The following is a 13,850-nucleotide window of genomic DNA, read 5'->3' on the forward strand; positions in this document are numbered from 1 at the left end:
ATCTTGTATTATTGCGCCGCCACGCAATACAACAAAGTGCAATTTAATTTCTATATAGGTACTTGATTTCTCGAGTTCTCGACTTTTCTCGAGCTTGATTTCCCGGGAACAAAACCCAACGATTTCCCGGGAATTCTCGACCCGAGAATTCCCGGGAATGAACCCTAATCTAGAGCCTTATTATTAATAAAAATAAATCCAGCGGTGTTGTATGTATAAGACCTAACTTTATCATGTGATTAGTTAGTATGTTTAATTCCAAGACATGTATGTATAGAACTTCCCAAAATGAATTACGAACATCTTCAATTTAGAAGTCAGCTGACATTTAAAACTATATCCCATGATGATGATATTCTGATTCTGACAAGATCTGAGTACCAACGTCTCCGGAAAATAGGTTGGTACCACTTCAGAACGGTCGCGGGCGCTCATTGGCTAATTCAAATAGCGCGCGCATTTAACGTAACATCCAACTATTGCAAAGTTTAATAAACAGCAATTCATTTGTTGTGTATAGATCCTTAGTATTCACCTACTGTATTAATTTTATTTATATACAGTTACTATTTCGGTGCCGCCACGCTCCCGCCTTATATCACTTGCCAATGTTTTCTCTTACATTTTATTTAAATTATTCTAATGGGTAGACGGCGTTCGAATTTTAAAATACATTGTGGTTATTCATAATTTGAGGACACTGGCGCCTATTCATTGTTCATGCTTATTTATACGTAAATAAAGTTCAATTTATAATAAACACTGTACTATATAATGCTACTAAATTAAAAGGTTTTTAGTTGCTATTGAAATTTATAAATGTAGCATTACTCTTTAATTTTATCGACTCATGGAACTGTTAGTTTATTAGATGATTGATGTGTTGATGATTTCGTGTTGCTACGTCATCGCTCATAGAGAATGACGTAGTCATGGGTTCAGTATTCTGTCAATATTTAGACACTGAAATATCAACCTTAAACTTACATTATGCAAAGTTGGTTTTAAAGCGAATATATCCATTATCCGTCTTTCCTACTGATTACTGTATACTGTATTTTAGAGCAAAATCGAGATTGTATAAGAATCTAGAAGTTTTACTGTGCTTTCAAATACAGTAATTTTAACAGGACCGCAAGCAACTTTTTTCGAACTATTCTAAGGCCGCAGCTGGCCTTTTCAGCTTTATCGAAAGATAGGGGGGTAGGGGGAGTGCAGATGGCACTCATGACTAGTTTGAGGGTACCGCTTGGGGTTCGAACCTCGGCTCAGGCCGTCGTAGTTTCAATCCTTGTTTGAATTGAAGGGGAGTGTTATCGCAGATTGAGTAATCAGAGCCATAGTCAACTGTAGACGCGGTAATGAATTCAATACTTGATGAAATGGAATTTATACCCGACTAGCTGTTTCCGCGATTTCGTCCGCGTGGTATTTAATTTGATTTTTTTAAAGTAAAAGCTTTTTATCTAAATTAAAAGTAGCCTAAATTACTCCTTATTTTTACTCCTTATTCCATCAGCTACTTGCATAAAAAAGCCCCGTCAAAATCGGTCCAGCCATTTCAGAAATTTGCAGGAACAAACAGACAGACAGACAAAAATGTTATTTTGGTGTATGTGCCGTATTTATATTCATATGCATGTAGTAAAAATCGGTTATTTCAATATTACAAACAGACACACCAATTTTTTTTAATATGTATAGCTGCATAGATGACTGGCTGACATGTATAGACCATCTTTTACATAACACCTTATCACGTACCCAAAATCATTTATTTTTATACTATACATAGGTGTCAAATATTTGATGGTAAACGGTTACCGTAGCCCATAGTTACAATAAAAAAAAAATATTATTACAATTCTCCATTCAATAGGAACAAACCGTTAAAAACTAGAGACGGAATAAAGAATATTGTTCCTTATTCCAAATTGTGACGTATTCTTATTCTAAATTCGAATTGTCGCTAAGTAACGTGAAAAACACATAAGTCAAATATTATATATTCAGTTGCATTTATAAATAAAAAACAAATAATGTTTTAACTACTTTATTACTTATAGGAAAGTATAAGTAATAAAATACTTAAAACATTATTTGTATTTATATTTGCAGCACAAATACTTTCTTAGTACAAGCAGTTTGTATCACCGACTTGCTTACTAGAGCAAAGGACGCTTAATAATACTGGCCACCAATAAAAACATTTGGCCATTTAAATTTCGAATTTTAAAGAAAATATTCAATTAAAAATAAGAACGGGAAGAAAATGGACGCTCCATCGTTTTACTATTTTAAAACAAGAAAATTACTAATTTAATTAGTATAATATAATTGTTTTTAATAAAATATACACTCTAGAGTGCGTGGCTATCAAACTGTATGTAATGTCGGGACGTTCCTGTGCAAAGGTGAGTAAGTTTGGTGTTATTTTCTTTACTTTGGGGTGTTCGGAATGTTGTCGACGTTCTTTCTAGATAAAATCGTTTTTTTAAACTTCATTTTCCTTAGTTTTCTTTCTTAAAATACGGTCTACTATCTATTTTTATTTATTCGTGCGGATTTGTAATGTAGCAAATACATAGGGATCTATTTCCGTAGGAGCACGTGCTCATGTATCTAGACACGCGGCAGCGTGTCAAGCCGAGTTTCAAGTAAACTGGCCTGCAGCACCGTGTGTATATTTACACGAACCATTTGGAGCCACTTTTGACCCCCTCATAACTCAAAAACTCTTTCACACAAACCTGTCAAATTTGGTTCATATATTGAGACTTGCGAGATAAATATGTGTTCCAAATTTGATAAACATATCTCAAACGGTTATTTAGATATTAATGTCCAAAAATCGTCATTTTTATCACTGATCAACTATAGATCAAAATTATAACCCACTTCCAGATGACCTAGGAAGTTCAAATTTGGCATGCAGATAGGTAATTAGGTGAATATAAAGGAAAAAATCTGAAACTGGTAAATTGTTATCATTTTACTACAATTTTTCACTTTAATTGATTCTATTTCAACTTATACTGGACGAATACTAAAATTCTATGAAAACGTCGATAGCCACCAATGAACATTGATCCCTGGCGAAAAATCTCATCTTGTACTGGACGGAAAGTAATATTGTATGAAAACGTCGATCATTACCAATTTACGTTGACCCTTTTACATCAGTGTCGATAACTAGCAAACTTCAAATATTGCATTGAGCGGTAAACACTAGTTGCTATAATTTAGATTCTGTCTAAAATATACTCGTACTTATAACTAGGAGTATAGTCGAATTTCGTATTTATTATGTTATTAAATGAGATTTGGTATTAATTATTGTTTCAATATTTAGCGCACATCGATAGTGTAAAATCATTATTTTTATAAATAATTATTAAATAATAGGCATTTCGGTATAGGAGGCCGCGGCGGCGCCGTGTGGGAGCGGTGCGAAAAAACTCAATGTTTTGTTTCTCGATATCTAACCTATAAGGTTGCGATTTATGCTACGAAATTCATAGCTTTCTTAAATTATACTTATATATTTGTGGTTATATTATTATTACATTATTTTAGTAAATACGTATGGTATAGACAATAGTTTAAACCAAAAATTAATAACAATTTTAGTATAGTTATAAGTAGGAATGTATAGTTAACTCGAGAATGAGAACTCATTGGTAATAAATTGTTTTCTTGAGAATTCAATAGATAACAGTCAATTTGTTACATAATCGTCTTTACGAACTATAACGTGTCAATACGAAGTTTCAGATATTAAATAATGTATATGTTGAAAGAGAACAATTTCGTATTTGCTTAACATATGCTATTACTATCCACAAATCTCAGAGTAATATCTATTAAATACGTCTGCGATAGAATAATTAGTAAAAATTAGTTAAAGTGCATATAAAACATTACAAACATATACCAAATATAGCTACAGAAGTAAGTTACCCTGGCATATATGAAAAACGAATCACAAAGTGCTACGAATGCGAGAAATTCACTATATTTCCAAGAGCGGTAAGCCACAATTTACCGTTAATAATTTAAAAATACCGTTACAATATTATTTACTCCAATTAACTGATTCATGGATGTAAACAAACAAATTTTCACTAATTGAATGGATGGAACTGACTCAATAACTGACAAATGACATATACACGACTACTACTTGTCACAGTGTAATAGTTGACACTTTAAAGAACGACGCAGACGCATTTTTCAACATTATAACAAGACATAGACAACTAGATAGTTTTGGATGCAAGACCATTTGGCCCATTAATTAACATCATAGGTAGGTGGCGCTACTATCGCTTGATTTTTAAATATATTATAAATATTTTAAATATATTATAATATCAGTTAATGGTTTATACATATAACTTATTGATTAATTAATTAATGTCAAGAAAGACTAATTTAAAGATGACTTCGCCAAGCAATATAACATTTAGGAAAATTAGACGATCAAGCTCATTCCATAGTCTATCTAATTCGTCACTTTATGATACCACGAATATGAGTTTACCAAATACTTCGATGGATGAGAGTATAAATATTCAAAATAAAGATAATTACATAGAAAAATTAACTACAGATCTACATTCGGCATATTCTGAAATTGATGATCTTAACTTGGAGAATACTAAATTAAAGCTAGAGTTAGAAAAATGTTTAAAAATTATAGACATATACAAAAACGATAAATGTGAGAGCACACCTATAATAAAAAGAAGAAATCCGTAACAAAAAAAACGATCTCGAGAGAACCATCGTTTTCTCCAGACAATGTATGTATACAAGCAGAGTGCAACCAAAACCTAATTACTGATAAGGGGACCAAAGAGCAAAACTTGAAGGATACATTGATAAACACTAACAGACTGGATAACAACATAGAAGTATTTTCTAATAATAAATCTACATACTACGACAATGAGCAACATATAAAAACAACAAAAAAGAATGTTGTAATTCTAGGAGACCAACAATGCCGCGGAGTAAGACAAATATTACAAAACCTTTTGGGCAACGACTATATAGTAACAGCGTTTTGGAAATCTGGGGCAAGATTATCTGAAATATTGAAATTTGATAACAAATATATATTAGAATTGACAAAAAATGACTATGTTCTTATTATAGGAGGTACAAATGAAGTTAATCCGTATGAATTTAAGATGTACGTGACTAGTTGGCTGAAGAGTATTGTTAATACTAATGTAATATTTTCTGAAATACCATTTAATATGAAACTTAACGAAAGTCGGTTAAATTATGAGTTGCGGCACATTTCTAATTTTCACAAAAATGTTTCATTTATTGACATGGATTATTCTAGGATTAAATTAACTACAATGAAATTTACAATTAATCTATGTAGACATCTTTTAAGAGAAATATTACATATTACCTACAAATATAATTATGAAACATACATTTTAAATTTAAGTAATTATGACAACGTAGTAAGGCAAACAAATTTCTGTCATAAATATATACAGACTGATGATATTTCTCATACTTCGAACATAGCTTTAAGTAATTGTAATAATGACAAATCTAATTCAGAAATGGTTAATAAAACAGAAGATTCGTTTTTTCTTGTATAATAATATCACTGTATTGCATCAAAATATAAATGGTCTTATTAGTAAATCGGATCTATTAAGCATGAGTTTGAATGAGTTAAAAAATGAGGGCTTTTCAATCGATGTGTTGTGTATAACGGAACACAATATGGTGGAAGGTGATATCAATCAGTTATATATACCAAATTTTAATATTGCAGCAGTTTTTTCTAGATCTATACGAAAAGGAGGTTCGTGTATAATGGTTAAAAACATACATAAATTCAAAACATTGTCCAAATTACAAAAGTATAGTGTACAAAATATTATTGAATGTTGTGGTATAGAATTAGTTAGCCATGACATCACGTTGTTATGTATCTATAGACCACCAAGACAAGATTCAACTTCAATGCAGACTTTTTTTGATGTATTTGATAAAATGTTATCGGAAATAACAAAAAACCAGAGGAATAAAAAAATAATAATAGGGGGAGATTTCAATATAGATACTTTAATTAAAACTAAAAATTCATTGCAATTTCAAGGTACCCTGCACAGTTTCGGTTTAAAATTTGCTATTAAAGAACCAACACGCTTGGTCAGCTCAACTTGTATTGATAATATAATACACAATGTTAGGGGTTCTAAAAGTAATGTAATAGAACTTGCTCTATCTGATCATACAGCACAAGTTCTAAAATGTCCCGTAAAAAAAACTTGCATTATTTCACACTGGTTTACGAAAAAACGAGATATTCATATTGATAATTTGATTAAGTTTAAGAAAACTCTTAAGGCACTAAGTTTTGTTGATGTATATACTAATAATGATCCTAATGAAGCATTTGACGTGTTTTATGATACATTTAAGTTGTTCTATGACCTCTGTTTTCCAATACTCAAAATTAAAGTACCTACTGAAAAAAAAAATTAATTGGATATCTAAGGGCTTAAAACTATGTAGTAAACGTAATAGAAAATGTTTATGGGAGTATAGACGAAATAAAACTATAGAAAATAAAAATAAATTTAAAACCTATAGTAGGCGTCTTAAAAACATTATTAAATTTACTAAAAAGTTAAAAAATGACAATTACATACAGACATCAAATAATAAATGTAAAGCGACGTGGAATGTTATAAATAGCAATAAATCTAATGTTGTTAAGGAACCTATAGAAAGTATATATATTAATAAAATAATTGTACATGACTCACAAATAATAGCAGATGCATTTAATGATTACTTTATAAAAAATTCAATCTGTGATAACAAATCAAATACGGATGACATTTCTTTTGACGAAAATATAAATATGACATGTAATAGTAGCAATAATAATGTAATTGACATTAATCGTATCGTATCATATCGAAATTATAATTCTATGTTTATGTTACCCACTGGTCCTGATGACATAAATTTAATAATTAAAAACTTACGAAATACTGCAAGCATAGGTTATGATGAAATTTCAACAAAAGTAATTAAATATGTAGCAGGAATAATTTCACCAGTTTTAAGTTATGTTATTAATCTTTGTATAGAAAATGGCATTTTTCCTAATAAACTAAAATTATCAGTGATAAAACCTTTATTTAAAAAAGGTGATAGGGAAAATCTAGACTGTTATAGACCTATAGCTCTTATCACAATATTTGCAAAAATTTTTGAGAAGGTAATTTACAATAACCTTTACTCATATTTAGAAAAATATAAAATATTTGCTAATGAGCAAAACGGATTTCGAAAAAATAAAAACATTAACTTAGCTATATTTAATTTTCTTAATACTGTAATTACTAACACTGATAAGAAAATAAGTGTAACAGCGCTATTTATGGACATGACTAAAGCATTTGATCATGTAAATCACGACATATTATTTAAAAAAATGGCGTCGTATGGTATAAGAGGAAATGTATTATCATTATTAGAATCGTATCTATTCAATAGGCAACAGGTAACACAGATTAGTAGAATATGTGTAAAAAGTAAGAATGAGACTATTTACACCTCGAAATTGCGATACATACGATGTGGTGTTCCTCAAGGTAGTGTACTAGGTCCGCTTTTATTCAATATATACATAAACGATCTACCGAGGGTTGTTAATCATCCAATGATTTTATTTGCAGATGACAGTACTATATTATTTATAAATGATAAATTAGCCAATTATAATTATGAAAAAGAAATAAATAACTCTACAAAATGTATAATTGACTGGTTACAAAGACATAATTTAAAAATTAATCTGACTAAAACAAATATGATGACATTTAATAGACACTCAATTCAAACTGCTACAATGAACATTAACTATTTAGGACATAAAATACTTAACATTGATAATACAAAATTTTTGGGTATTTATATTGACGATAAATTAAAATGGAAGTATCAAATCGAAAAAATTTGTAAAGACTTAAATCGATTTTCATTTGCTCTATACAATCTTTCAAAGGTAGTAAGTATAACTACTCTTCTAAGTGCTTACCATGCGTACGTCTCATCAACTTTGAGATACGGTATAATTTTTTGGGGTAACGCTACGGGTAAGGATCTAGTATTTAAAGCACAAAAAAAATGTGTCAGGGCGATGTGTAATTTAAAAAATACTGATAGTTGTGTTCCATATTTTAAAAAATACAATCTACTTACGGCTCCATCCCTTTACATTTATGAGGTGTCTATTTTTATTAAGACGAACCTTGAACTTTTTAATAACATCAAAGGAATACGTAATAATGATAAATTGTGTAATTTTCCGGCTAAAACTGCTATGTCGTGTAATAGTATTTTAGGAATGGGACCTAGAATATATAATAATCTTCCAAGGGCATTAAAATCTATTGGTAGTATCCATCAATTTAAAACTGCTCTTAGAAATATACTGATTGGTAAAACTTACTACACGGTTGGTGATTTCCTGACTGATACATTGACGTAAAGACAATTGATTAATGACTATCGGTATGATGACGTAGTACAGTAATTTTATTTCATTAAACATTAATTGTACCTACAGTTTGAAATTTTGCACACCTCTTACGAGGTTAATGTACGGATCTCAACAACATATTTATAACACCTGATTGTTTACCTACATTTGGCAAATAAAGTATTATTATTATTATTATTATTATTAAATCACAAGGCCTTAGTTTTAGCAGTCCTCTTCTCAACATAGGCTCCTCTATATTTAATAAAGGGCGGGTTTACGTGGGACTCTCCAGAGTTAAAACCTTAGATGGAGTACGTCTTAACAATTTAGATCCAAGTCACGAGAGCTCTATTGTAGAGTACAACCATCTGTGGACGTTATACCGCCCCGATTTGCCCAAAAAATCCTGATACTGAATTGGCATTGCACTTGAACATTTAAAAGTTACAAGAAAATATAGAAAATAACACAAAAAAAAGACAATAATACCCCGTAAATATACGAAAATACAGTAATTTATCAAAAATAATTTGGTATTAATTTAGTTATAAATAAGTACCTCGTATAATTTATGTACAAAAAGTAATGATATCCCATCAAAAACATAAATGTGAAATGATAGCCGAGTTTAATATTATGATATATGCCTTGATTGTTGACTTCTACGACAAAAGAGGTGAGATCTAAATGGGTGCCAAGTTCAATGGTCTGTCCTGAAATGTATTTATAACAATATAAAATATCATTTCTTCTTATAACTTAGGATAATATACTGTAGCCTAAGGTCTAACTTGGCTAGTTTTCATATACGAAATATACTGTAGCCTTCGCAAGTTCTAAACATGTTACTTGTCGGTTCCTATTTTAATATTAATAGTAACTAGCAATCGAAAGTAATAATTGGTATATGAGAACTGGCCAAGTTAGACCTTAGGCTACAGTATATTATCCTAAGTTATAAGAAGAAATGATATTTTATATTGTTATAAATACATTTCAGGACAGACCATTGAACTTGGCACCCATTTAGATCTCACCTCTTTTGTCGTAGAAGTCAACAATCAAGGCATATATCATAATATTAAACTCGGCTATCATTTCACATTTATGTTTTTGATGGGATATTATTACAGCAACTGTTGATATACCAGTATTGGTAGAATTTAGATATCGGACGATACAGTTGCCTAGTGTTGACAAAACATCATCTGGTGGTCTGTTGGTTTATCACATCGCTTTATTTACGATTGTCTCGGATTCGATTCTGAACATAATACATTTATAGTCATAAGTATGATTGTATCGGTTTGGGTGTTTTCTATGTAATAAAACCTATTTAAGTATTTATATCAGTTGTCTAGTACCTATAACACAAGCTCAGCTTAGTTTGAGACTAGATGGCGCTGTGTAAAAATGTCCAGAGTCATTATTTTATAATAATGACTCTGGAGCCCAGAACGTATTCTGTGAGCTAGAATTACATGGGATCGGCTTGTGTTAACACGTGAACGGTAGCATACGGCGAGACGGACTTTATAATGTTCTATACCTAATTCCTTTATTGATATTTTATTAGAACTTTCTTACCTAAGTTTATATACTAATATTTCGTATTGTATTAAAATCACAGAGTAATAAGACAGAACAATTTATCAGACTGTATATAGTATTATAAAAAATATTATACTCAAAGCGTGCCCATAATCACGTTATCTGCTATCGGAGACTCTGCAATCTGTATATGATAATACATTCTATATAGGTATACGGTATCTAATCTTTACAACTAAAGTTGTTATCAAACTCAATTGATCTGTATTTATAAACTTCCTCATTTATAAAAACATCAAACCACAGAGCAAGCGAAAAGCTGTATGATGTAGAGACCTTTGCCTGCTTATATTACAAATAAAAAAATGTACATTTTATGAAAAAAAATTATGAATGAAAATTTATACATACAATTGCAGGCAAGGCTGTATGATTTACTCTTTTGTTTGTTTATTTTTGTAGAATTAAAAAAAACTTTTTAAGAACTTTTCAAAGAACAAAATCTTAATTGAATCAATTTAATGTTACTATCATGAAATTAATAGTCTCTGATGTTAATATTCTGATGCATAAGATATATTACTGTAAAGTTTCAACAAAATCTGTTCAGTAGTTTTTGCGTAAAAGAGTAACAAACATCCATCCATCCATCCATCACTCCATACTCACAAACTTGCATTTATAATACAACTAGCAGTGCCTGCGGATTCACCCTCGTTAAATTTCAATAAAAATGTAGCCCATGTGTTATTCGGATGCATAAGCCATATCACTGTAAAGTTTCCATATAGGTTCACGTATAACGCATTTAAAAGAGCAACACGCAAGTTTCTTGCTTAATCTCATGTGATGAGACAGCTTTCAGAATGAGCGGTAATTTAAAAAAAATGTGATGACTATTCAAAAGTGCTTTAATATTAATAAACTTAACATTAAATATAACTAATAATAATAGAATAGATAATAAATAAAAATAATATTCTATTCTATTAACGGCCTCGGTGGTCTAGCGGTCTAGCAACACCGCTTTACGACCGATGGTCGCGTGTTCGATTCCTCGCACGTCACAAACATTTGTAATCATGAGTATAATTGTTTGTAGCGGTCTGGGTGTTTTCTATGTATAATATGTATGTATTTACGAAAAAAAAATCTATGTATTTGTATCAGTTGTCTAGTACCCATAACACAAGCTTTAGCTATCTTAACTTGGGTCTAGATGGCGCTGTGTGAATTGTCCTAAGATTATTATTATTATTATTCTATTCAACGTCGATATCTAACATACATACAAAGCCATCCTAAATTAAAATATCATCTGTTTTGAACCGTATAATTTTATGTACATTTGTACAATAATAGTACTAAATATGGGATACTTGAACCGGTTTTCCGCAAACCGCTCAGGTTTACTCATACAATAGTGATGTCACGCGATGAGTCGCCCAACTCACAGAGCAATTAACACGTTTTGTAATAATTTGCACCGCCCTTATGAGAATTGTAACAAAACTGAATCTGTGTAACAATATCAAATCAAATCAAAATGTCTTTATTCATGTAGGTCTATTACAGACTCTTATGTCTAATCTGGACATAGGTCTCCCCCAAAGATCTCCACGACGATCGGTCCTGCGCTGCTCGCATCCAATGCCTTCCAGCGATCTTGACCAGATCGTCGGTCCACCTTGCAGTTAGAAGTGCATGCAAGTTAAGAAATGACTCAACTCTTAGTCTTTTCAAATATGCTTGTACATGATTACAAAAATACAGATTCATTTTTAAATTCAAATTATGTAATGTTTATTAACATTATAAATGCGAAAGTAACTGTCTATACAAAGATATCCAGAGTTCTAGACCCTGAAAAAGGATATGGGCTACATACGTACATAGGTTGTATCGAAGTATCGTCATTTTTATAGCTAGCGGCTTGAAACTTATTTTGAAGTAACAATGAACTTGAACTATATAGTAATTTTAAGTAGCTATGACGTGGTCGAGTGGAATGAGTAGTCAATCTCACTAAAATGTCGAGACATGTGGCGGCGTGGTGGGCCGGGTCATTGGGCTCCCTAAAATATGGTCGAGCGCAGTGATGTCTGGCTCATCCGAAATATTCGTGAACGAGTGCTACTTGTAGGGACTGGCCCTACAAGTAGCATTAGTTCACGAATCTGCTCTTATCACTACGACTGAATTAATCTTATTGTGTTTTTATATTAGACCATAATAAATTAGTGCTTTTGTATTCACACGTTTCGACTTGCAAAATGTGAAATTACAAGGATTATTTAAAAGAGCAACACACAAGTTTCTTGCTCGTTCTTCTTGTGATGAGACACCCTTTCGAATAGCGGTAGATTAAAAAAATAATTTTCTATTTCTATTTCTGAAGCTGAAGGACAATGAAATGTTTTTTTTTTCTTTTGTTTTCTCTTTATTTGGGTCATTGTTTTGTTTATTTCATTCGTCAAAAGTAGATTACTTTCGAATTTAGTAAAATGTTATTACGCCTAAGTATGAGGTGAACATAAAAAAATAGAGGATAAGACAGCCTCCAGTCTGTAACATTTTGGATATGTGTACAAAACCATCAATGAGTCTGTGTACAGTTTGCAACTGTGCTATGGTCGCGGGTTCAATTCCTTGTACGTTGCCAACATATGTATTCTTGTTGTATCGGTCTGGCTGTTTTCCATGTACATTATGTATATATTTACAAAAAAATATCTAAATATTCAGTTACATAGTATCCATAAAACGAGCTATAGCTAGCTTAACTTGGGACTATATGGCACTGTTTCAACTGTCCTGAGATTATTATTAATATTATTGTTTTATTTATTTAATTCATAAAAAGTAGATTACTTTCTAATTTAGTAAAATGTTAAACACATGAAAAAATAGAGGATAAAGATAACTTCTACGATTTTTGAAGTCTGAAATTGAGGGGATTAGACATGCTGACAAAACCATCAATGGGTTTGTGTAAACAGTTTCAACTGTGCTAAATAAATTGTAACAGATTCATACAACAACTATTTGGGTGGATAGTTGCGAGTCTGCGCCAGACTGTGACATTGTGACGTCACGCAATGAGTCGCCCCGAGAACGTCTGACACACATTGTGACACGGTATTTAAAATTTGGAATGTTTGAGTTCAGTATTTATAATCTGTGCATTCTATTTTTAAATTTTCATATTTTTTAATTATTCATATTACTGAAATTTTGATACTCCAATTTACTTTTCTTTATTCTGAACGGATTTGACGGCCTCGATGATCACACCATTTTTCTTCCGATGATTGCGAGTTCGATTTATCGTACGGTGCAAACATTTGTATTCATGAGTATAGTGTTCACTTATTTGTTATTTATGTCTTCTTGTATGTAAGTTGTTATCGATGTAATATCGGCTCGTTAGCCATAGCTCCACGTCTTTACTCCGCGGCGCTTGCGCAGGGAATCCCTTCCCTCTTGCGCACGGCGGTACGTGTACGCTCGGCTCGAGACGATAGATAATAAACTGCTAGTGTTTCCACATACACTACATCTCTCTCCTTTTTAAGTTTATTTTCTTTTCAAGCATGAATCAATCCACTCTATTAGGTATTTGTTCCTTGGAGGCATGTGTGCTACGTTACAACGATGGTGGACTCATGTTGACACTATACTGCCACGCATAAGCCGAATGCCTCTAGTGCGATTGGTCTTTCCAGCGTAACCAGCACCGTGATTTTCCTCCTCATTTGAATGT

Source organism: Achroia grisella, unplaced genomic scaffold (genome assembly GCF_030625045.1).
Source record: "Achroia grisella isolate CSIRO2021 unplaced genomic scaffold, CSIRO_AGI_Agris_v1 utg719, whole genome shotgun sequence".
Classification (NCBI taxonomy): Eukaryota; Metazoa; Arthropoda; class Insecta; order Lepidoptera; family Pyralidae; genus Achroia; species Achroia grisella.